Source organism: Podarcis raffonei, chromosome 15, assembly GCF_027172205.1.
Source record: "Podarcis raffonei isolate rPodRaf1 chromosome 15, rPodRaf1.pri, whole genome shotgun sequence".
Classification (NCBI taxonomy): Eukaryota; Metazoa; Chordata; class Lepidosauria; order Squamata; family Lacertidae; genus Podarcis; species Podarcis raffonei.
Genome location: NC_070616.1, coordinates 21155571 through 21181958, shown reverse-complemented (window position 1 = coordinate 21181958; position 26388 = coordinate 21155571). Strand labels below are relative to the sequence as shown.

Sequence of the window (26388 nt, the reverse complement as noted above, 5' to 3'; positions counted from 1 at the left end):
CTCGACAGGGCAATTCTGTTACTAATTGTTACTATTTAAAAAAAAAAGGGAAAGAAGTCAAACATTTTATTTTCCCCTCCTTGGATGAAATGCCACATTCCAGGAATGGCTACAGCACACTGATCTTCTGCTTCCTTATTTCAGGTCTGCCTTCTTCCATATATCTTGTTGTTGTTCCATCTTTTCTGCTACTAAGACATCCTAAAATTCTTAAAGAACCAACACAATTAAAAAACACAATAAAATGGCAAAACAACATTTAATATCATGAAATAGCAGCAATAAGATGACAAAGTTAACATCAAAGCAAACTTTAAAAGCAGCAGGTCACTAGTCATTAAAAGTGCACATTGAAAAACGAAGAGAGAAGAAGCCTGGTAGATCTTTATACAGAAAGCATTTGAGAGTTTTGGTGTCACCAGTGAGAAGACCAGATTTCTACTACTTGTCTTTCCTCACAATATAATGGGACAGAGCAAGGCCTTTGAAACCAGTATTACAATATGAACAGAGTCACGTGGGAGAATGCAGTTCTTGAAGTACTACGATCTTAGACTATTATGAGCTTTCAAGGTTAATGCTAGCACTTTTTGAAATGAGCTGAGAAAGAGATAACTTGTGTAGCTAGGAAAGATTAGAGTGATATCTTCCAATTGCTGGACCTAGGAAAACAATCTGATGGCAGCATTTATATCTAAACCCGCCAAAATCCTCTTCAAACACAGAACAGAAGGGTGTCTGCATTGGCCTCTGTGATGGCATAGACTGTAGCCTGTACTGTGTGAGGGAAGGAAACCAGCAAACCAACAAAACCAACTCCTCTATCCCACACTAACTCTTCAAATTTCTGACTTCACAAGCTGCTGATGTGTTTAATTCTGCAGCTAACTACCCTATTTTCCAACTCAGCTTATATACAGTATTTTTACTCCCCTTCTCAGACAGAAATAAAATAGATTGCGATTTCCCCAGCTGAACTATTGACCCTCCTGTACAGACCTTCCTGTGCAAAATGTCCCCTTAAAACTTTTAACCTTCCTTTTGACCCTCCCGTGCAAGACAGCCATTAAACCAAAAAGCAGCAATTTTACAATCCAACTTTTACAGCCCCAAACTAAACACAAATTGGTGGAGAGTCTTATTCTTTCCCTGGCCATGTGATTGGTGGGCATGGTGATGCTTCTGGACTGGCTAGGCCAAGCATATGACTTAGGATCCTCTCCTGGTCATAAACAGAACAGGAGCTCCTGTTTGAATTCCAGGCTCAAATTCCAAGTTCATGTGCCTGAAATTTACTGCAGGGACCTGGAGCCAAAAATACATATTCCCATAATATTCTGTGGCTATAATTACATTTGCATTTTTCTCCCATATAATGAGAAAAAAATGGGCATGCACACATATTTTTAAGAAAAGAGAGTGAAAGCCATCTTAATAACTGGATCTAAATCTGTCCAGATCACGCAAAAGGGAAATGAAGGATCTATAAAAGAGCTTTTGTTCTAATATTATCTGGTAAACTGATAGCAAGATGATAGTCTTGCTACAAACAACAATTTAGATTTGAAGGTAGTAGCTACCTGAAAGCTCTGAGCTGCAAAGTCTGCAGAGTGCTGCTCAGCCATTTTCTGCCTTTGATCAAAATCCCTTTCATCTGAAGGTCTCTGAGCCCTTTAGTTAAGCATCACAGCTCTTCTTCTTAGTGAGAGGGAGAAGAAAACACTCACCCTGCTTCATTGATGGGCAAACTGGTAGGTGGATGCAGATGGTGATTTGCTAAATAGCAATTTATTATGTGGTTCATTAGGGCAAATGGGGAGCTGGCCCAACAACCTAAGACTGCCTTCAGCCAGCTCCCACCTACCTTCTTCCGTACAACTTGATTAGGGGTTGGCCCTGGCTGTCAGCTTCTTCCTCCTTAATCTTACTGAAATCAGCAGAGAGAAGGATGGGGACAAAACCAGGGTTTGTTGGCTCCACTCAACATTGCCCTTTCTCCAACCTGTCATGGACTCTGGTGCTACCTGCTGTTGGCCTCCTTGCCTTCTGCCTTTCCAGTCCCGGTGTGGCCTAGCCACCACTGGTTGTACATGTAACGACTTGGAAAGTGGGTTGTCGGAGCTCACAGAAATACTATGAGCTCAGACAATCCTGGGCTCTGCAGGTGAGCTCAGTTGCCTGTATCACACTGCCAAGTGGCTTTTATTTTTTACTTTTTATTTTTTTAAAAAAAAACACATGGCAGGTGCAGCTGCATGGCAAACTACCGGTATGTGTCAAAACAATAATCTGTGCAGGCTCCGTGTACTATTCTGCCAAGTGTTGATTTTTTTTAATAAGACATCTGCCTAAAGAGCTTTACCATACATCCGGGACAAATGTGTGCAAAAATGATTACCTGTATGGGTTCTCTATCACCCTTCCAAGCAAGAAGGGACATTTCCCCACACTTTGGGGGCAGTAAATGTGTAGTGAAATAGTCATCAGCATCCACCAGAGTGGCCTAGCAATTGCAGTTGTGACTAGGGATGCAAGAGAATTCTGATGGAAACAATGTTTGTTTATTCATCCCATTACAAGAACAGAAATCAATCCAGTAAATATGATTAGTATTTGATGTTGCTGTTGCTTTCGGTCCACAAACAACACATAATAATTATGTTTTTCTCCATTTGCATTGCATTTCCTTTGCATTGAAATTAATGCGTGGAATAATGTGATGGCAATGTGATATACGTAATTAATTACATAATTAATTTATGTAATTCATTGCATAAATTGTGCAAGTTATGTGATTTCACAGGGGACAGTGAGATGAATGGCAGAGGTTTTTTGGCAGAAGATGAACTGTAGTGGAGCAGAAACAGTGCTGCATGTGATGAATACTGGGCAGAGGATAAAACAACTTTCCTTGTTCTGACCCCTATTCTTTCTTTTCAATAGACCTAACAGGGTCACAGTTTATATTAGGGCATGGAAACCTGATGTCCTCCAAACTTTGTTGGACTCCCTATTTCATCCACCCCAGCCAGCATGGCCAATGGTCAGGGCTTGTGAGATTTGTAGTCCAGCAGTAAAATAAAATAAAATCTGGAGGACCAAGGTTTCCCCAGTCTGGTGTATGTTCTGTGAAACCTTTAACCTCAGCTGCTTATAGGTCTAAGCTAGGGATGGAGGCCTTGTTCCTGTCCTCCAGATGTTGATGAACTCCAATGTCCATCAACCCCAGCCAGCATGGTCAATGTTCAGGGATTATGGGAGTTGTAGTTCAATATCTGGAGGGTCACAGATTCCCCATCCCTGGCCTAGCTATCAAAAGGCACAAAATGGATTGTGGAGAAACATCTCTCTCTGTGTGTCTCTCTGTTTCTTTTGTTCCTTCATGCCATCATTTTGCTCTGCTGACTCAAATCAAGGCTGCCAACTTCCCATGCCACCTCTTCACCTTATATCCCAACAGGACAAATGACTTGTTTGATCTGAACAGCAACCAGCTTTGTAAGGGAGAGGGAGAGCGCCGTTGTCAAGAGTGCTAGTGATGTCATGGGTTTCTAAGCAACAGCCATTTAGCTCTGCATAACATTCTGGGTGAGAAGGCAGATTAAAGTCTGTGGCTAGACATCCATTTTGCCGAGCAAGAAAGAAGAAGTTTGGCTGTTGTTGCTCTGCTGAGTCAGGAACATACTCTCTTTCCTCCACTACCCTGCCTCATTCCACTTCACAGCTCATGAAGCAGTTGCTATAGAAATTCTACCATAGTCTTTGTATTTGGAATCTGTTTGGCTCTCACTAGAATGCTAGAAAATAAAAAAAATTGTGGGGCCAAAAAACCCTCTGCTAAACAGTCTGCTATGAATGTGGCCTGTTTGGGCAATGTGACAGGTCTTGTGCAACTAGTTCCTTGTGATGCTTTAATTTTATCCTGATCTCAGCCCAGACCTTTCATGAGTGCAATTGTTGTGAGTGCAGTTCCTGCATGACTTTGAAAAACAGAGCTGGTGATAACTGTGGTACTGCACTCACATGTAATGCTAAGGTTCAGGGGGAATGCTCTAAAGTGTAGCGTCCCAGAGAGAAGATCACTAGCTTGTTCTGGGCTATAGTTTGTGCTTAAGGAGAAGAGGGCTTACCTGTGAGTCCAGGTTCAGATGGCATGCTAAGCCAGCCTTTGCCATACTGGTATGCTTCAGATGTCAACTGATAGGAGTTGGAGTCCAAAACCTTTGGAGAACACCAGATCTGTCAGGGCTGCACTAAGACAACCATTGGTTTACCTGTTGTCCCACACTAAAATAAAAGGATTGAGGTGGGTCAAAGCAGATGTGAGCTTTTCTCCATGAGCCAGCCCATTCATGTGATCCTGGTAAACCATAGTTTGACTCACCACAGTCTAACCATGACATATAAACCCAGCCAGTGTGTCTATGTTCCGAGTGAGGTAGGTGGGTGAGAAAACAAGTATCCCAAGAGCAGTAGATGGATGTGTATATTTGTTAAATCCACAAAATGTGCTATGGCCTGACATTTCTAGGGGTAGATTTTCTCTGGGCATCATTCCTGAAAAATATGATAACATAAACTAATGGAAGGAAGGCACATATCATCGCATATACTGAATCAGATCACTGGTCCGTTCAGCTCGGTATTGTCTCTACATTGACTTCAAGTAGCTCTCTGGGGTTTGGAGTGGGGACACTGTCAGCAGAATCAGAATGGGCAGGGGATTGGACATGGGACAACTCTGAGCTACAGACTTGATGAAGGGAGTTGAAAAGATACTGTTTAGCACATAAAGCATTTAAAAACCATATTGTCAGGAAAGCATTGTTTAATGTCTGGATAAGATATAAGGACTTACTTGAAAATAAAACCCCAAGGTGGTTGTCACCGATGGAAGCAAAGGCTCAGAAAAAGCTCAATATGGAGGCCAAATGGCCGAAATATTGGGAAATTTTGGAACAAGAAGGAGACAAATTGAAATTGCAGAGTTTTGAGAAATTAAAAGATAAAGTGTGAGACTGGCTTCACTGTTATCAAATAAGGGAGGCTTATAATTTGGACAAAAAAATTGGCTTCCAGGTGGAAAAATCAAAATTGGAAACAGAATTGTTAGATCCCAAAACAAAGATACTTTCAAGAATGTATAACTTGCTGTTGAAATGGAATACTCAGGATGAAACGGTTAAATCGGCTATGATTAAATGGGCACAAGATGTTGGACATAACATTATGTTTGCTGACTGGGAACAGTTGTGGACCACAGGTATGAAATTTACGGCATGTAATGCCCTAAGAGAGAATATTATGAAAATGATATACAGGTGGTACATGACACCAGTCAAGCTTGCAAAAATCTATCATTTGCCCGATAATAAATGTTGGAAATGTAAAGAAAATGAAGGTACATTCTTTCACCTTTGGTGGACGTGCCCAAAGATTAAGGCTTTCTGGGAGATGATCTATAATGAAATGAAAAAGGTATTTAAATATACCTTCCTGAAGAAACCAGAGGCCTTCCTCCTGGGCATAGTCGGCCAATTGGTGCCAAAGAAGGATAGAACTTTCTTTATGTATGCTACAACAGCAGCAAGAATACTTATTGCAAAGTATTGGAAGACACAATATTTACCCACCCTGGAAGAGTGGCAGATGAAGGTGATGGACTATATGGAACTGGCGGAAATGACTGGCAGAATCCGAGACCAGGGAGAAGAGTCAGTGGAAGAAGATTGGAAGAAATTTAAAGACTATTTGCAGAAACATCGTAAAATTAATGAATGTTAAAATGATGTTGGATTGAAATTAAGTGGCCTTAGTAACAAGGTCAATAAGAATATGTAAAAATGGATTGATAATGGATGAAAATATATAGTTATAATATGTTGAGATATGGAGTTAAGATAAATGAAAGAGGGTAAGGATTTGCTGAACTAACCATGTGAATGGGAATACAAAAAAGGGAGGTGTGAGGAGGTCAGGGAAATAAGCAAACGAAATTTAAGACATGAAAAAATTGATTTGTTTTTAATTTTTTCTGTATATTTTTTCTGTATTTTGTATATTTTTTTCCTATGTATTTTTGTATTTTTTGTATTTTTCTCTTTTTTTCTTGTTTTCTTTTTATTCTGTAATTTTCCTTTGTTTGTAAAACCTCAATAAATATCTTTAAAAAAAGAAGAAGATACTGTTTATAGGAAGTGCAGTGTAAGCGATGGAAGTCAGTCAATGATTTTTTTTTATTATTTTCATATTGAGATATTTGTAGAATAAATTTGGAAGAAACTCTTCCAACTTTTCTTCTTCTTTTGTTTATTTTTTCTTCTTTTTTCTTTTCTTCTTCTTTTATTTTTTGTTCTTTTTTATATATGTGTGCATATCTGAAATATATATGTATATATGTATTTGCAATGTTTTGCTTATATTTTGTAATAATTATGTTAAATAAATTAAATTTTAAAAAAAGAAAAGAAAAGAAAAGAAAAAAGATACTGGAGGCCCTGTTCCTGGTGACCATCAGCTTGATCATTTCTAATGGCAAGTCAGAAACTGAAGCCTCAAAGGCAGATCTTAAGGCAGTGGCCGGTTCATACAGCCATAAGAGGTCCTTCAAATAACCTAGTCCCAAATATTTTAGGGCTTTAATTGGGAGGTGGAGAAGGATGAAAGTGAGAACCAGTTATCTACTGTGACAATAAGTTACCCAAGTGTTTGCTGCTTTCCAAGTTGACTCAATATATTGTTGGCAGTGCCTTCAGTGATCTCCATTATGCATACATTTCTGTAATGCCTTACCCACAGGCATTGCTAGGTGAGTACTGGTAAAACAAATGGAATCCCCGTTTATTTTACTACTGATCCAAGTTTACTTCAAAGCCTTGGCATGGGATATTTGTGCTGCCCTAGCAATCCTCACTCCCCAGTGCCTGTGTTCATATTACAACATGTTCCCCCCCACAATAGTTATCATCTGGAAGTCAGGATCTAAGGCCCCTCCAAGAAACTGAATTGTGGCTTAAATTGATAGCTCCTAGAGCTCTGCGTCAAGACAACGCCAGGGAGGAGAAAATAAACAAACAGAAAACCCCAACATCAGCATGCCAGCCATGTGCATGAGACCTCTGCACTGCTGGAACCTGGAGATGGTGAATTGCACTCATCAGGCAGGTGTAGAAAAGGGCCATTTTCAATGCAGGGGGGATCTGCTTTGTTTTCTTCCCAGAACTCTCATTTTCAAGCCAGAGACCATTTTGCTGCCTAAACAAACATGCTAAAAGAAAGCCTCTCTTGAAGGAGAACACTCACAGTAAAAGCAGTCACCACCTTCCCAAAACCTTGCAAAATAAGAAGTTTAGAAGAAAGTTGGGATTGAGTTTTCTGAAAGTCACTGCAGGCACAGGAACTAATTTTGGACACCCGCCTACAACTCAGTGTCAAGACTCAACCTTGGGCAGCTGGAAGAAGAGAATTGAGGGACAGAGCTGTGAGTCACAATGATGGAGTATGCCAGAACATGCTAAAGCTACGATGGATGCTGTTGCTCATGAGAACATGCAGCCCAAACAAGAATCCCTTCTGATGCAGAAGGGACACATGGCCAGTCTATGTGGGCAGAACCAGCCCAGAGTCTGAGAATTTAATTATAAGAAGCTGGTATTCAGAAGCTCGTCTTCAGCTCGATAGCCACATACCCTTCTGAACAAACATCTAGGAGCCATATGTGAATGGTGGGCAGAGCCAGAAAGAAAAATGGGTGGCACAATAAATATAAATGTTGCCTTTCTACAGAAGACTACTTTCATACCTTTCAACATTTCTCCGAGGATGATGATAATAATAATAATAATAATAATAATAATAATTCTTCATACGCTGCCTATTTGCCCTAACCACTCTGGGTGGCTCCCAACAGAATTAAAAACATAATAAAACAATAAACATTTAAAAACTTCCCTATACAGGGCTGCCTTCAGATGTCTTCTAAAGGTTGTATAGTTACATATCTCTGCATAACTTCATACCCTCCAACATTTCTCTGATGAAAACAGGGACATTCTAAGAAAAAGTGGGACATTCTTGGATCAAATCAGAAACTGGGATGTCTTCTGTAAATCCAGGACTGTCCCTGGAAAATAGGGACACTTGAAGGGTCTGTACTTTTTGCACACACACACACACTCACCTCTCCTTCATTCAGGTGAGCAAGAGATCAAGGACACATTTGGCCAGACAAAAATGTCCAAGGGGTGTGTAAATCATGGCTGGTGAGGGGGGCAGGTTGTGGGGAGGAGGAAGTTGCTGAGGAGGGGAGGTGACCATGGGAAAGTCATACAAAATCCATACAGAGAGGACTGGAGAGCCACATTTGGCTCCCAGGGCTGAGGTTTCCCACTTTTGATTTCCCCTAACAATGAATGGATTTGTGTTTTCTTAAGTGCTGGCATTTGGGAAGGAGGGTGCATGAGTCAAATATAAATGCTCCATTTTTCTATTGTCCTCTTGATCCAGCCTTACATTTTTAGGTAGAAGAGAAAACTCTGCTCCTCATAACATCTGAGCTACTGGTTGTTGTGGTTGTTTTCCCCTCAGTTAGTAATGCAAATATGTCATTGTTTCATGACTCAGCAGCCAATGTTCTGCCCAAAATTTTAAGGGTGCTGAGAAAAATGCTTTGGAAGAAATTCCTAGCCTTCCTTATAACAGCTACAATTCTCAGAGTGCCTTGGTGAGGGAATAATTACACAAGCATTTGAAGCCTGTAGTGTAGATATGCTCCTTAAGGCTCATTCATATGCCATGTGCAAATTGCCCTTCAAGACCTCTGTGGTTATTTGAAGATATAAATGCAACCACAAGTAATGCTCATGCAAAATTAATAATAATAATAATAATAATAATAATAATAATAATAATAATAATAATACATTGCTTTTTACAATCTAATTTGTATACCAGGGGTCAGCAAACTTTTTCAGCAGGGAGCCGATCCATTGTCCCTCAGACCTTGTGGGGGGCCAGACTATATTTTGAAAAAAATAATGAACAAATTCCTATGCCCCACAAATAACCCAGAGATGAATTTTAAATAACAGGACACATTCTACTCATGTAAAAACATGCTGATTCCCAGACCATCCATGGGCTGGATTTAGAAGGCGATTGAGCCGGATCTGGCCCCCAGGCCTTAGTTTGCCTACCCATGGCTGTGAATTTCTATTACAAAGCTCTCATGGAATCTCTTTGCTTCCCTGTTACTGAAACCAGAAATAGGACCATTGCGGCTACATTCACATGACAGTTAATTCCATTCCCTGACATTTCCTCAACTGTTCATCTCCACATCACATTCTATATGAGCTTCCACATGATCTAAAAGCAACTTCTGGAACACTAATGGAATATAGCACATGCTTAGCACTCATTCCCATGTTATTTGATTCCAGGAAAAAAAAATTGCAGCCACTTAACCTGGAAAATGGTTAAAGTGGCAAAATATGGGGCAGAGTACCAGCATAAAATTCTTTCCTGCCATTTTCACGGGGGCAGAAAAGCATTCAGGCACAGAAAGGTTGGGAAATAGCAAAATTATACAAATATATTCATTGTTGCACCATGCCATGCCCACTGGGGTGAATGAAATTTAGTGTGACATACCCATGTATCAGTCAAAAAGCCGGTGTTTCATAATGCAGCAGGTACTGCCATGTGGAAGTAACAACAGACCACAGGACAGAAGTGCCAGCATTATAATGAGGGAAATGAACACAATAGTCCCCATGTCTGAATACAGCCTCTGTGTACCAACAGTTATGGTGGCTACTTATGCATTGCTCCCAAATTCATTCCCAAAAAGAGAACATCAGTTTACATACCACTTGCTTATGTTGGCTTATAGACAGAGATGCAGATCTAGAAATAAAAGCTAGTGACAATCTCCCTTAACAGGGCTTGCTTTCTCTAAGTTTTTAGTATATGTGCTGCCGAAGTGAGCACCTTTCTTTAAGTTTTTTGATTGGACTGTTAGCTTTCCTGCACAGAGCTGTTGCCTCTGTGGATCAATTTTGTGAACACTCATTAAGTCTGAAGAAGTGTGCATGCACACGAAAGCTCATACCAAGAACTAACTTAGTTGGTCTTTAAGGTGCTACTGGAAGGAGAAAAAAATTTTTTGTTTCGACTATGGCAGACCAACACGGCTACCTATCTGTCATTAAATATGGCCCCAGTTCGCTTATTTGCATCTGGTCTCCTTAACTGGCTGTTAGTTGCTCACAATGCAAAGCAAAATCACACACACACTTAGGGAACATGGGAAGCTGCCACATACTGAGTCCAACTATTTTCCATCCTGCTTAGTATTATTTCCCAAGGAAACCCATAAACTGGAACCATCACTGCTGAAGTATAGGATCAAAGTGAGTAAAAGCTCTCTCTCTCTCTCTCTCTCTCTCTCTCTCTCTCTCTCTCTCTCTCTCTCTGTGTGTGTGTGTGTGTGTGTGTAAGAAACTGTCACTTATCACTTAAATGCCAAGACAGTCTGCCCAAGGAGCAAAGAAATGTTGGAAGAAGAGAAAGTTGTTTGCTTTTCTTTCTTTCTTTTTTTCATAGAACGAAAGTGCAGAAAAAAAGAATCCAGATTGTCACATCTGACAGCGCACTGTCAGCAGCATCAATGCTTCTGAATACCAGTTGCTGGAAACAACAGGAGGGGAGAGTGCTGTTAAGCTCAGGTCCTGCTTTTGGACATCCCATAGGCATTGGGGGGAGGGGCACTGTGACAACAGGATGCTAGTCTAGATGGGCTAGGGGCCTGATCCAACAGAGCTATTCTTAGGGATCAGCTGCCATTATGACAAGCTGCAGAAGAAGAGTCGATGCTGGCATCAGAGAAAGGTGATGAGGCACAACTAGCCACATCAGAGGAGCAAAGAACCTGTAGGCTTCAGACTTTCCAATCATACTGAAAGCTTTGACATATGTCTTGCTGTCATCTTGATGAATGTGTTTTTCCCTGATTCCCCAGAAATGTTTGCTGCTATTCACACTGCCTCTCTGAATTTCTGGGGCTCATACTTCCATGGCAGTAGGGCAGCCATCCTCTCTCTTGCCATGCCATTTTGATCAGAAACTTGAAAGCTTGTGGAATAAAGGAAGCTGCCTTACACTGAGACAGAGTGCTGGTCCATCTGGCTCAGGAGACGCTGTCTACACTGACTGGCAGTCCAGGGTGTCTTTCAGCTCTCTATCTGGAGATGTTCGGGATCAAACCTGGCACATTTTGCATACAAGGGATGTTCTCCACCACTCACCTGAAGCCTTTCGCTGAAATATAAGAAGAACCTTGGAGGATTGGACCTGTATTCTGACTTACCACAGGCAGAGCATGGAGGCTGCAGAACTCTTCAGCTGTTGCTCCCTATCAGCTTGGTTTCAGAGGCGTGTAGCTTCTGAGACTGGAAGATCCATATAACCATCATGGCTAGTACCCATCAATGGCCTTATGGTGATAAATTTGTGTTGGAGAGAGCTGCATCTTGCAGCACACCATTTTAAAAGCTCTGTGTGCCTCTCTAAGCTATTTACCCAATTTAGAGAGGCTTTAAGATCTATTATACATATATATAACCTATTACGTGCTGACAGGCTTGGTTGTTGAAGATTCGACCATCCCTGGTGCTGAAAAAGCAACTTCAGAAAAGGAGGTGCTGGCTGATAAATGGTAGGTTTCACACTGATGTCACTAAGGTACAACCAGCTGAGATAAATAGGCAGTCATGAACATCCGAATAGGATTTAAACACAAAAAACCCGTCAAAATCAATTGCAAATGGACTGGTAACTGGTGGAGGGAGACAGAGAGAAAAAGGAACACATTCATATTTCCTCATTGCCACCAGCTACGCAACTGTGTTTTGGAATGGCATTAGCAAATTATCGAGCAATTTCAGAGAACAAAGAATTACAATAATCAATTCCTGGAGTAATAAAAGGCCCAAGCTAAGCACTCTGCTTCAGTAATGTTCACGCAGCCCATAATTTCAGAGATATTGTGTCAGCAAAGGAGAGGGAAAGCGGTGCTCAGTTATTTATCTGCAATTACTTTCCCCCCCTTTGTGAATACATATTTATTAGATTTTATGCAAATAAACATTAGGAGCAAAAAAAAGTGGGGGGAACTACAGAAAAATCAATCTTGTATATAAACCTAATAATGGATTTCCAGAAGGTAAAGTGAAAAGGAAAGGACAATAGAACATTCTGTAACCTCTTAACGGTTATGTCACCTCCCTCTCTATAATCACCCTCCCCTTTCCCAATTACACCACTTCATTGCAGAAAAGGAAAATTAATTTGCTCCATAAATTGAACTACAATAGTTTAGAGCACAGCTCCTACAAAATGCAGATCTGATCAGCAAATCAGAAGGTAGAGAAACAAACATGGTAGTTGAGTACATGAGTAAAAAAAGTCAGTGCGCGTCTGTAATAGCATGGTCTTCCCCATCCTGTTGTGTTGGACTACAGGTCCCATCAACCTTGACCATTGGCCATGGTGGTCAGAGCTGGTGGTTGCTAGGAGTTGGGGTCCAGAACATCTGGAGGGCAATGGGTTGGAGTCAACTGCACAAGCGACCCTCTAAGCTGCTTGCTGGAAAGGCACAGATATAACTGATGTGACTGTGGATGGGTACCAACATTACATTAGCGTCATCCCAGAAAAGAGATGGTTCATGAAATACAGGTCTTCCATTGTAGACAAGCACTGGGAGAATGGATTCTCTCTTTCCATGCCTGCTTATATAATGTGCCCTAAATGAAAGAGCTTCATGGCATTCTTTGTCAATAGGTGTCCATGCTTTCACCAGGGATTCTTTCACTGAGGAACTAGGACTTAATGTTCATCCACTAAATACACTTTTACACCACAACTTGCAGATTTAATAATATTAGCATGGGCAACTATGGGCCATATGTGGGGCCTCTGATTTTACAGTATACTCCTTCACTTCTTCTTCCCTTGAAGCCAGAAATCAGGACCTCATTGGCTGGAGACAGATGATACCTTTTTTTAAAAAAGGTGTTGAAGACGATATGATGTTTTAAAAAGGCATAGAGACATAGGAAGCTGTCTTTTATGGAGTATCCATCCACTTAGCTCAGTATTAGGTTCACCAGGTGTGACTAGGGTCTTGTCCACATCTACTACCATATTTTTCGCCCTATAGGACGCACTTTTTCCCCTCCAAAAATGAAGGGGAAATGTGTGTGCTTCCTATGGGGTGAATGCAGGCTTTCATCGACCCCTCTCGCTCTCCAGGCTTCGCGGACCTCTCCGCAAGCAGCGGGAGCCCAGGTGAGTTCCTGCTGAAATAAAAGCCCTGACCAGAACATGGGTGGTCTGTCAGTTATCTTGGCACATTCGCAAATGATGTCACCACTCCTGCTTCAGAAATCCTGGAAGAGCACCCCTCCCTCTCCAATACATTGCTGCTGATTAGTTATCAGGCAGAGGAAGCTTACTCCAGAATGTGCAATTCTATTCTGTAGAAAGTGCTAACTGTTGTGTCTGGAAGTAACCAGAAATAAGTCCCAACTTTGTTCATACCAGGAAGCACAGCACCAAGATAGGGTCAAAATGAACCCCCTCCAACAGAGAATGCTAGTCACACCCTTGAGTGGGGGCAAATTTGCTGCACCTCAACTCCCTCTTGAAGAAGAATCAAGTTGGTCTTCTGCTGGGGAGGAGCTGGACTAGGCACATGGAGGCCATTGAGCCAATCAGGAAGGGGAGGACACCATGCTTTATAAGCTGGCTCTTCCCCAGAATCTCCACTCCTCTTTGCCTTTGCAGTGTGGGCTTTGCTAATTGCCTATTTGGGGGGTTGAGCAGGATTTTTCTGATTGGCCTTAGGACTTCATATTGCTGGGAGTTCTCTCATCTTTCATTTGGCTGAATCTGGCTTTTTGTCTGGGCATGAAAGAGAAGTATATGATCTTGTGGGCTATAGAACTGAGACATTAATGGGTCACTTTACACTGCATTGGCTTTGTAGGCCCGCAGGAGAGCCCTTTAGGCTTGGCATGTGCACTGGGATGAATGCTGACCTCTAGGGCTATGGTGCGCTTGTCATAAGGAACTTACCTGCCTGGGCTGTGTCAATTTGGCTAAGTTCATTTAATTTGTTGTTTGCAGATTCTCTGTGTTTTTTATACTTAAATAAATACAACGTTTTCCACCATGGTTATGGTGTCTTGAGTCTCCTTTATAGATGTGATGGCAATGGCAACAGTACATGCATCTGATAAGTTGATCTCTGGGGGTGATGAGTGTTCAGATAATTTGTGTGTACAGTGAATTTCCTGCCCCTCTCACATCCGGGTAATCAATTTTGCAGAATATTGCTAGGTTGGCAGGAGCTGGGACAGAGCAACGGGAGCTCACCCTGTTGCAGGGATTCAAACTGCCGACCTTCTGACCAGCAAGCCCAAGAGGCTCAGTGGTTTAGTCCATAGCGCCACCCATGTCTGTAACCTGTGTACATGCTAGTGAAGAGGTAAAGCTGACATCAATTTGACTGCTGAACGTGCAACTTGCTGCATCCAAAGCAATGTTGCCTTTATCCTCATGACTTGGCCTTTCAGACAGCCAAATTGGCAGATTTGAAAGCAGTGTGAGATCTGAATTAGAGGAATTTTATAAATAAACACCTGCACACCATTTACACTGGGCACCAATCTTTCCCCTCTCCTTTTGCATTTGCATTTGCAAGCACATTCACAGAAGGGGGTTATTAAACAATTAGCCCAACATTTGGCCACAACTGACCCTGTAAGGTCCCAGAGGCGATAACCAGCGAAGCTGAATGACTTAAATTACACACCAAAGTAGGAGCAGCTGATGGCAATCAAGGAATGCTTTTTGATGCCCACAGGCTGCACAATCAATTAGATCAATGCAAGGGAAAGTTTCACAAGGGAGAGAGAATCACCCCCACTGAAGACTGCTCAGCGCCTGAACTGATAATCAGCTGTCAAGGGTGTTTTTGATATTGAGCTGAGAGGCATCCTGCCACCAAGTTGGCAGGGCCAGAGTTGACAAGCCGAGTGTTGTTTTGCAAAGTGGTTGCTTTCCCTGATTTGGCATCTGCATTAGGTTCACCTTGCAAAATGAGCCGTGCCATGTGAGTTTATTATCTGAGAAGGAAGTTCCAGATAGCCCCCAGGCTTAACAGTCATTGGACACAACAGCAGAAGAGTTACTCGATGAAGCTGCTGGCATCATGCAATTGTCAACTACCTAATGCAGAGGAAAACCATGGGGAAAATGGAGAGACCTAAATTGATAGTATCCTCCATCCTTATATCCCGTACCTAAGTCAGTGGAACTCAAGGTTGCAATATGTTACCTCTGATTATCCCCAGAGCCCTCTTTGATCTCCTTTCACCATTGCAAAAGTTTGTACATTGTACTTTGTAGTTACCGGTATGGAAACCATAAGAACATAAGAAAAGCCTGCTGGATCAGGCCAGTGACCCATCTAGTCCAGCATCCTGTTCTCTCACAATAGCAACCAGACGCCTGTGAGAAACCTGCAAGCAGGACTGGAGCACTAGAGCACTCTCCCCTTCTGTGGTTTCCAGCAACTGGTATTCAAATCAAAATCAAATTAAGCTTTATTGTACTAGCCAAAAGCCATGACAAAACCATAAGAACACTGTCATGGAAAGAAATACCTATATAACTATATAGCTGTATATAAAAATCAGATCCACTGCCTGAACCATCAAGATCATAAAATGCAGATGTACGTGTAGATTGGGGACTCCACACAGCATACAATATTGAACTGTTATTCAGAAGCATTACTATCTGAATTTCATCCATGTTTACCAACATCCCTTCAATGTTGTCATTTCCTTGCTTCTTTGATCCCCCCCCCCAATACATGTGCTTTCACTCACAGGCACAGTGAATGCATCATGGGCTTTGTTGTCTTAAATGAACTTTGCCTACACACACACACACACATGAGAGAGAGGGGGGGGTATATACCGGTATGTGCATCTGCCATTTTCCCTTAAGGTTGACCCTGACACTGAAGATTGGTTGAGATTATAGGAGACAGCTGAATGAGAAAGAAGTAATATATTGCCAGGAGGGAGCTACTTTGACATGAAGTCTTAAAATATTGAAAATGCTGTTATCTCAATATTTTATTTTATTTTATTTTAAAAATACTTTTTGATGTAAGTTCGACAATAAAAACTTCCGAAGATGGGCGTATGAGGATGCATCAGAAACACAGAACGTTTTTTGGTATGGCCACCAGAAATTTTAAAGAAGAAAAAATCCTTGCCAATTTCAGTGGAAAATAAAGTGTTGCCTAGAATGATTGCCAGCTTGAATAACTGGAGGCTGCTTTCCAAATACCATTTCACCCCCCCCCCCAAGCTCTTCCTTGTCCATTTTTATCAGCAGTAAACATTAAGGCGTAGAGTCCATGGAGCTGGAAATATGAGCACAGTAATGGCTTTTTCATGTGTAGTCCTGATGCAATCCCTAATTTAATAACTAACAATGTGAAATGTCTGGCTGGTTCGGAAGCAGAACTTGTTTAATGCTTTAATTGGTACTTATTCTAAACAGTTCATTAGAAAGGCTGCTCCTTCTGCCGGCTTTTATAGTTGAGCTGACCTGACAAGCAGGAGGCCAGCAACTCTGATCAAGCAAAGATGCTAATTAACAAGCCTGGGGTCAGGCCTGTGTTTGTGAACACATTAGGTGCTTTGGGGAGGTCAGGAGTGGGGAACAGACACAGATGTCAAAATATGGTAGAAGCATATCAGGCTGTAGGGTGGTTCCCACCCCCTCCAATCTACTTTTTCTGGCAGTGTAACACACAGGATTGATAGCATAGGACGCTACCTCTGACATCCCTGGAATGAATTCCATTTGGCTACAGGCCAGCACTTGGAATTTTAATTGGCAAATAAGAGACCTTGTGCTTTTGCTCAAATGTAAGCCAGGGATGGGGAACCTCTTCAGATGTTGATGGACTCCAGCTCCATCTGCCCCAAGCAGCACAGCCAATGATAGAGATGATGGAAATTGTAGTCCAGCAACGTTTTAGGGCCACACATGTTCCCTGCCTCCATGCTTCTACAATATGGCTGGTTTGCACTATCACCAGTATGGTATAACATATGCTTTGTGCATGCAAGGTCCCAGGTTCAAATCCTAGATCATCAAGGTGCAGCTAAGAAAGTGATGTTTCTGTGTCTCAGACCCTCCAACTGTCCCTATTTTCCAGGGATTGTCCCAGATTTACAGAAGCAGTCCAGATTTCTGATTTGATCCCAGAATGTCCCACTTTTCCTTAGGATGTCCATTTTCATTGGAGAAATTTTGGAAGTCATGGAGTTATGCAACTCTCGAGCCAAGCAGAGAAGGAATTATACAACCTTTAGAAGACACCTGAAGGCATCCCTGTATAGGATAGTTTTTTTAATGTTTAATGTTTTATTAAACTAAACATTCAGGGGAAACTTTCTGACAGTAAGAGTTGTGGAACAGAGCCCCATGAGAAGTGGTGGACTCTCCTTCCTTGGAGGTTTTTAAACAGAGGTTAAAAATGAGGTTGGGTGGCCATCTGTCATGGATGCTTTAGCTGAGATTCCTGCATTGCAGGGGGTTGGACTAGATGACCCCGGTACCCTTCCAACTCTAAGATTCTTTGTTTCTCTGACATCCTCTCTACCATTGACCTCAGGATGGCCAGGAATAATGTGCTTCAGCCATCCAACTCCTGGGTAAACATGAATGTTTTAAAATTCTTCCTGAGCATAAGTGATGACAGAGCCACACAGTGCATAGTTAAGCTATAGAACTCTCACAGGAGGCAATGGTGGTAGGTGAATTAATGTATTCTCCAGTCCTTACACTTTTTCTTCTGTCCCCCCAAAATGTTTAGGGGTACTCTCATTTTGACTCAAGAAAATCACCATTTTATAGTTCAAATTGGGAAAAATAAATACAGTAAATGGACAAAAGAACAAAGATTCACAAAATGTTTAGGGGTATGTGTACCCCTGCACCCCCTCCCCCCAAAAAAGCACTGCAGGTGTGTGATTTTTTAAATTTGAGGACTGCTTTGCAACAATTGGGAAGTGCAAAGGGCAGGAGGATAACTTAAGTTCAGATAATAAATTCATTGGGGATGTACAGTTAAATAACTCAAATTTGAAACATTCAAGTCAGTTTGTATATGTTTGGGAGCCAGGGATAAAAGGGATGGGAGGGTTTCTAGAGCCTATGAGTTGCAGTCAGCATTAGCCATAATCAGGATTGACCCACTGAAATTAGTGGACATGACTAACTTAAGTCTGTGAATTTTCCTAGGTCAATGCTGAGTAGACCTTAGTTGGCTGCTGTCCTGTGGCATTGCATGGAGGTCTAGCTCAGTGGCAGAACCTCTCCTTTCATGTAGAAGGTCCCTGGTTCAGTCCCTGGCATCTCCAGGTAAAGTTTCCTACTTATGGGGTTCCCATAATGGGCATTGGTTGGCCCCTATGGGAAGAGGATGCTGTATTCGCTGGACCACTGGAAGATCCAGCAGGCTTTTCTTATGTTCTTATGATTGGGACAGCTTCTGTTGAACAGTGTCAACAGCATTGAGCTAGAATTGGACCAGTGGTCCTACTTCGCTATAAGGCTGCTTCCTTGTGTTCTGCTCTCTCACTTGGGGGGATTTTATCATTACAGATGCGATGATAGCTCTACTTGGGCTCTGACACCCTACCATTATTTTTAATGTCTGGAGTACAAAGAGCGGAATGAATCATGGCAGCCTGTCGCCTTGGTATCTGAATCCCATAGCTCATCTTGTACAGGTGGGCTAAACCCTTTCATTACCACTTGTCACAGTTCCACAGGCCTAGTTGCTGAGAGATGGGGCATCACACTGAAAAACAAAGGAGAGATTTGCCTCCTGAGATAAGGATGAAGGACTGCCAAGCAGATGACCCTAGATGGAAATAAATACAACAGGGATGCCAGCCCATTCATCTCCCACCATATCAAACTCTCCAGTGTGCATCTGTGATTAGGCTTAAAAAACGTGTCCACCACCTATTGCCATGTGGCAAACGCCACTCAGAGGTGATGTGTAGATACAGATCAATCTTGCACTGTGCAGGGCTTGTAGGACTACGCTTGCAATTACAGCACAGATACTAAAGCTGCAATGATGCAGATAGGATCAGCATGGCCCTCTCACTGGGATGCCATGCACATCCAATAAATATTCCATATTTTCATAGCTCAGTGGCAAAACATCTGCTTTGCTCTTGGTTAAATCCCTGGCATCTCCAGGTAGGGCTAGAAAAATCCAGGCAGACATCCTATAAGACTCTCCTGGGAGCAAAACCCATTGAAATCAATGGGGCTTATATATGCATCAGAAAGGAGGAAGCAGTGTGGATTTGAGAAGGGATGTAGCTTATCGGCTGAGCTTTTGCTTTGCATACAGAAGGTCCCAGGTCCTATCCCCAGTGACACCTCAAGATACAATTAGGACAGGATCCCAGCAGGAAACCATGGAAGAGCACTAGCAGTCAGAGTAGACAACACTGAACTAGATGGACATGTGGGACAGTCTCAGTATAAGGTACCTATTTTTCCATGGCTATATTTTTAAAACTGTGAAAGAGGAGGGATATGTGCTCAAATCCTCCTTAATGTGAAAAAAAGAAACCTAGGACAATGAGTCGAAAATTAAGCCACATTGTATGAATGAGTGGAGAGGGGGGAGGAGATGTGTGGTTTATCTTCATTGTAAGGTCTAATAAAAGCTCTCTGTGTGTCGAATTGTGCAAGGGCTCTATGCTAGCAGGCACTATTTAAACCAGCAGCTGGCAGAGGAAGGAGCTGGAGAAAGGAGTGTGTGTGGTGTCTCCCCCTAGCAATTTGCTCCATCCCTGGGGAACAGAATAAATCCTCCCCACACACATCAGATATGCAACCCATGAATGAGGCTGTGAAAATGGAGAGGGAGTTTTAACATAGGCCTGTCTGTTACATTTTTCCAGTATTTCTTTAATCAAGGAACAACCAACCTCTGGAGTTTGAAAGAATCAGAAGGCAAGTTAGAGCAAGGTAAATAAATTCAGGACATGGAAGGTGGAGTGCAACCTTCTGCCCTGCATAGGGATGGGCAAATATATCCATTTCAGTTTCTTATAGATAGGAGTTGAGATCTAACAAAATCTGGAGGGCACCAGGTTGGGGAAGGTTGTTCAGGCCTAGGGCTAGATGTGACCCTCCAGGTGCCTCTCTATGACCTCTGAAACTACAACTAATCCAGAATGCGGCAGCTAGACTGGTGACTGGGAGCGGCCGCCGAGACCACATAATACCGGTCTAAAAAGATCTACATTGGCTCTCAATACATTTATGAGTACAATTCAAAGTGTTGGTGCTGACCTACTGTACAAAGGTAATATTTACATCTATAGCTGCACTCACTTTGCCTCTGGCCCCATCTGTCACTAGCATGTAGCCGCCAGAAGGCTGCCTAGGAGGGATATTGCTATCATCATCATCATCATCATCATCATCATCATCATCATCATTTCTACCCCACTTGTCAGGCAAGAACTCTTCTAAACTCTTCTAGCTTACACATTATCAAAACAAGACAGTCCTTAACTGGATGCTTGGGCAAAGGGACAGGGAAGTAAGAGGAAAATAAAAACCTAGGCACCAATTTCTAAACAGTAGTTCCTGTAATGACCATTTGGCACAGTTCAGGGGCAGGAGGTGCCTGATGGAGCTGGGCCTCCAGCAAAGCTGATGGAAGGAGCCTATTGCTTCCTCTCTCTTCCACTGAGGCAGTCAGAGAGAATGGCTGCCCCCATATGACAGTTGAAGGGAGAGGAGGCCTGATGGAGGAGAATGCGGCCCTCGGGCTGAATAAAGTTCCTCACCCTGTGAAATCCCAGTGAAGGTGTAGAATGTCTCATCAGGATGAGAGAAACCATGAGTAGTGCTCAATAACTTGTTCTAATTTGGGCTGCCTCTTGTTGCTGTGCATTTTCAAGGTGAAAGGGGAGACCATTCTTCCTTGATTCCAAACACCCTCATCCATATGAAAACTGCTAATATTAATGTCCTGAAAGGGAGGGGGAATACTGCTCATCATTGTCTAAGTTCCTTTCTTTGATATCTTTAATACTGCCATATTTCAAACTCATAAAATCCATGACAGGAGAAATTAAACCTATTCATACTTAATACAATATACCCACAGATTAATTTCCTGTTTAATCAATTATAACCATGCTTCAAAAATGATTTCCCCCTTCCTCTTAAAAATATAAAAAATAAAAAGAAAGAAAGAAAGGCAAGAAGCTGAAAAGGTTTTCCAAACAGTTGTCAAATCTTTATTTGGCAACTCTTCATTTTTAATATATGTTTAAGAAGCAAAATCTTTTGATCAAGAAATTGCATGTTATGGTGAGATTGAATATCTATTATAAATGATTGTATCAGACACTGCACACTTGCTCTACATTTATTTTGTGTTATATTTAATTAAATTGTGCTTTTTTTAAAAAAAATCCATACAGGGTGAAAAATCCAGTGCGATTCACAGATGAACATACTGTGTAACATAGGGAGGCACTGTTGTAAAGAGTGGAAACTAGCATCTTCCATACTATGTAGCTCCTTTGTAACATGACATTGGAGACTGGTACATTAGGGCAAATAAAGTACTGTCCCACCTACCTTAGTCCACCACCACTTGACTGCATTCTTACAACCAATCAGGGGATGGCTCTGTCCAAGGGCGAATTTACTGCTGTGTGAATGGTGCACATGCACTAGGCACTGTCTCAAAGCCTGGTAAGTGAGGTGCTGGGCTTTGGAAAGGAGGTGTGAGGCTCTGGCAACATCCTAGAGTCCTCCCTTCTCTTTCCCAAAGCCTAGCTAGTGTTTTCCCAGCTTTGGTAAGGAGGTAGGGCTCTAGGACCCTGCCCGAGCCCTTGTGACTGCTTCCGAAAGTGGGGATCCTCCTTACCCACCTTTTGGAAGGCAGCACAAGGGCTGGGAAGGGGCGTGCCAAATGTTGGCCTTGCACAGGATGCCATAGTACCCAAGTCCACCACTCCTCTGTCTCTCATTGGCTTTGGCCCCACCCACTGTTGCTTGACTTGTCTTCCATTCCACTAGTGCCACTGGGGACCTGCCACCACTGTTCTGACTATTGTTCCATCTGCTCTAGTGCCTGCCTACTCTGCCTACTCTGATGGGAAGCAGTTCTCCAGGGTCTTAGTGAGGGCTCCTCCCCCCGAAAAATAGGTGCCGGTACTCACCATGAAGTTATTGCAGTAAGTGCCACACCCCCTTTTGAGTTACTGGTACTGTGTACCCTTGAGTACCCCTGGGGAAGCACTGGTCTTAATCAAGCCACTCTTCCCCCAACCTGCCATTTTTACTGACATGGGCAGAGAACTTTGTCATGCAAATCTCAACCCTTCAGCTACAGCTACTCTACATTTGATACAATTCCTTTCTACCCCTTTCTGCCCACATCCACATCATACATTTTAAACAGTCATGCTTCCCCAAAAGAATTCTAGGAGTGTGTTAAGGGTGCTGAGAGCTGTGGGGATGCTTGCATTCCCCTTTGAGAGCTGCCTCTTCCCAGATTATTCTGAGGGGTCTCCTAAGAACTCTCAGCAACCTTGACAAACTACAGCTCCCAGAATTCTTTGGGGGAAGCCATGACACTTTAAAGTGGCATCATGGGGCTTTAAATGCATGGTGTGGCTGTGGCCTCAGGTAAACATACTGGCACTATACCTTGTGATGTTGCACTCGTTTATATAAGAGCTCCTGCACGTCTCATCCATTTTTAAAAATTAGTTTGGGGGCCTTCCACAACAAAAACCTGGGATACCTCAGTTGGTAGAGCATGAGACTCTTAATATCAGGATTAAGAGTTCAAGCCCCACATTGGGCAAAAGATTCCTGCATTGCAGGAGTGGTCCCTTCCAACCCTTCCATTATATGATTCTATAATTCTGTGATTTCATGAGGAGGAGGCCATTCACATTTAATTGTGCAGGAGACACTATGCTCTAGCAGAGGGAATGGGGATGTTGTGGCCATCCAAGTATTATAGGACTACAGCACCCATCATCCCTCACCACTGGCCATGCTAGCCAGGGCTGATGGGAGTAGGGATCCAACAACAGCAGGGGGCTACATTTCCCATCTCCTACTTCCCTAGTAACTATCTCGGAAATTAATAATCTTAACTCTAAGCTCTAAAGAGGCAAGGCAATACTTTGTCCTGAAGTATTTAAATCCATCGCCTGCTCTAGAAACATTTCACAGATGAAAACAGAGGCTCCTATCTGTATGAACTATCTGTATGTAGGACCACTGCCTGAATCCTACTTTCATTAGTACATGTGGTTGAAAGCCGTAGTCTACTTGCAAAAAATGTCATGCTGTTTACTCTACAACAGCTTGTCCTATGAAAAATTAAAAAGGAAAGCAGGTTGTTGCTCTGAATTCAAGGCACACTAGGAAAACACAGTCTTTGGACTATATATTATTAACAGTTCAAGATATACCTCTGCAGCTTCTATGTGTTTAATCCCAGGCTGTGCATTGGATGGTTCAGTCCTTGGGCATCTTTCCCTCTCTCTCTCTCTCTCTCTCTCTCTCTGTGTGTGTGTGTGTGTGTGCACGCACTAAAGATAAGATGCATCCACCCCTGGAGATTTAGCTTCTGTAGATTCAGGGGATGCATTGAACACATGAAGAATGACAACTAATTCTGGCAACTCACTGAAACAAAGAATTAATAAGGCATTTCCAAAGGACAGGAAACAGGGAGAAAACATAGAGGTGGGAAATGACAAAACTGAGGTAATTAAAGCAGAGTTTCCACACAAGCACTTAACAGAGCATAATATCACCTAGCAATACCTTTCCCTGTGACCAAGGTGGTTCTTAATGTCTGCTCACGGGTAAATTCCATTTAGCCTGTAATCCAAACCCCCTTAACTGAGAATAAGCCCTTTTCGGATTCATGGGTAGACATGGTTAGGGTTGCACTGTTAACAAACATCCTTTCTGCTTTTAATTGAAAGCTTCCTGTTGGCAGGACTGGGCCATTTCATTGGTTTCATGGTCAGCTCAAAGCTGACTAAATAAGCAATCAATCACTCATTCTCCAGAGCAAGAAACCAACAAAATGAACTAAACTTACAAACCGGAAGCTTTCAATTTAAAAGAACAGTTGCCTTAAAATACCTCAATTACGCACAGTCTGTCTACAATGAACAAGCTGATGTAGAAGGGGGGTTTTAAGCCCCTAAATAACCACAGATCAGGTATGATAAAATTACAATGGTATCATGGGTTTCTATGTTAAAAGTGAGTGGAAGGGACTTGGAAACTAAGCCTTATGAGGAACAGTTGAAGGAGCTGAGTATGTTTAGCCTGGAAAAAAGGAGACTGAGAGGAGATATGATAGCCATCTTCAAATACCTCAAGGGCTGTCACATGGAAGATGGAGCAAGCTTGTTTTCTCCTGCACTGGAGGGTAGGACCTGAACCAATGGTTTCAAGTTACAGGAAAGGAGATTCTGACTAAACAACAGAAAAAACTTTCTGATGGTAAGTCTTGTTTGACAGTGGTACAGTTTCCCTCAGGAGGCTGTGGATTCTCCTTTCTTGGAGGTTAAAAATGAGGTTGGATGGCCATCTGTCATGGATGCTTTAGCTGAGATTCCAACATTGCAGGGAGTTGGAGTAGATGGCCCTTGGGGTCCCTTCCAATTCTACAATTCTATGCTTCTGTGATTAAAGAATGGCAGTTTCAGAGCAGAGACCCAGTGTGGACACTTGGAACAAGTGGCAGAGTGAGCCTAGGTGATATTCAAGCTAGCTAACGTCAGTGACTAGATGAAGAGGCCTAACTGGCCTGCCAACATACCTTTTCACACATCCAAAGGAAGCACAAGATTTTCTTTTCATGTTTTCTAAAGCTCCTTTTCAAGCCCAAACTGCACCACTTGTTGAGAAGTTCTTTGCTAAATTATGTTAGGAATTGTGTTGACCCAATCACTTCTATGGCTGGAAGTAATTCATAAGTGTGATAGTTTCATTATCGGATACCTCACACTACATGCTCAGCGAAGAACGCTGTTTGCACATGATAAATAGGAGGCGCTTGTGAATGAATAATGCAACGTTACAGGAGGAGGGTGGCTGTGAAATCAACCAGATGCCAAAGTCCTTGAATGTTGCTGCAGGTGCTGCCTTTCTGCTCTCCCTCCAGGAGGCAGACAAGAAGAAAAGATTAGAGGAAGATGAAAACATAAATCCCTAGCTTTCAGGCAGCAGGTTTTAGGGAGGCCTGCCTAGGGTCAGAGATCAAAAACAATAAACTCTGCAAAACAGTATTACATCCCATTGTCTCTCTGGCGACTCCCTGGAAAGATTTAACAATGAACAATGCCCAGGAATGTTTAGCTAAAACAAGGTCCCATTTACACTAAACATTTAAAGCTGTAACATACCACAGCGCTTCAGATATTTGAAGGCGGCTACCATATCACCTCTCAATCTTCTCTAGGCTAAACATACCCTACTCTCTCAACCATTCCTCATAAGGCTTGGTTTCCAGACTTTTGATCGTATTGATTGCCTTCCTCTTCACATGTTCCAGCTTGTCAATATACTTCTTAGATTGTGGTGCCCAGAACTGGCCACAATACTGCAGGTGGGGTTTGATCAAAGCAGAATAGAGTGGTTTTATTATTTCCCTGGGTTCAGTGAAAAGCATCCTATAAATACTGAAAATAAAAATAAACACAAGCTGGGCATCCTCTGTTTCTTGAATCATAGAATAGTAGGAAGGAACCACAAGGATCATCTAGACCAATCTTTTGCCCCACATAGGGTTCAAACCCATGACCCTGGGATTAAGAGTCTCATGCTCTACCAACAGAGCTATCCCTCTACCAACTGAGCTACCCCACCTACTACAGGTGCTCCCTTGAACTCAGCTCCATCAAGACTTCTGTTTTGTTCTTGAAAGGGAATTTCTTTCATATGTGGTGGATGTGTTCTAAGATTAAAGGCTACTGGGATATGATATATAATGAATTGAAAAAGATTTTCAAAAATATCTTTAGTAAAAAACCAGAGGCCTTTTTATTAGGGATAATAGGGGAAGAAATTCCCCAAAAAGGCATAAATATATTTATGTATGCTACCACTGCAGCAAGGATACTTTTAGCCCAGAAATGGAAGTAGCAGGAACTTCCAACGTTGGAAGAACGGTAGATGATTGAATATGCCGAACTGGCG

The 26388-nt window shown here is 42.3% G+C and overlaps 1 non-coding gene across 1 annotated transcript; it reads left to right on the top strand.

Annotated features, from left to right (window-relative positions):
* Positions 1-19209: 19209 nt before the first annotated feature.
* On the top strand, positions 19210-19312 carry LOC128403265 (U6 spliceosomal RNA). Its single transcript, XR_008327912.1, has one exon. It is a non-coding gene; the product is annotated as a U6 spliceosomal RNA (small nuclear RNA).
* The last annotated feature ends 7076 nt before the right edge of the window (positions 19313-26388 follow it).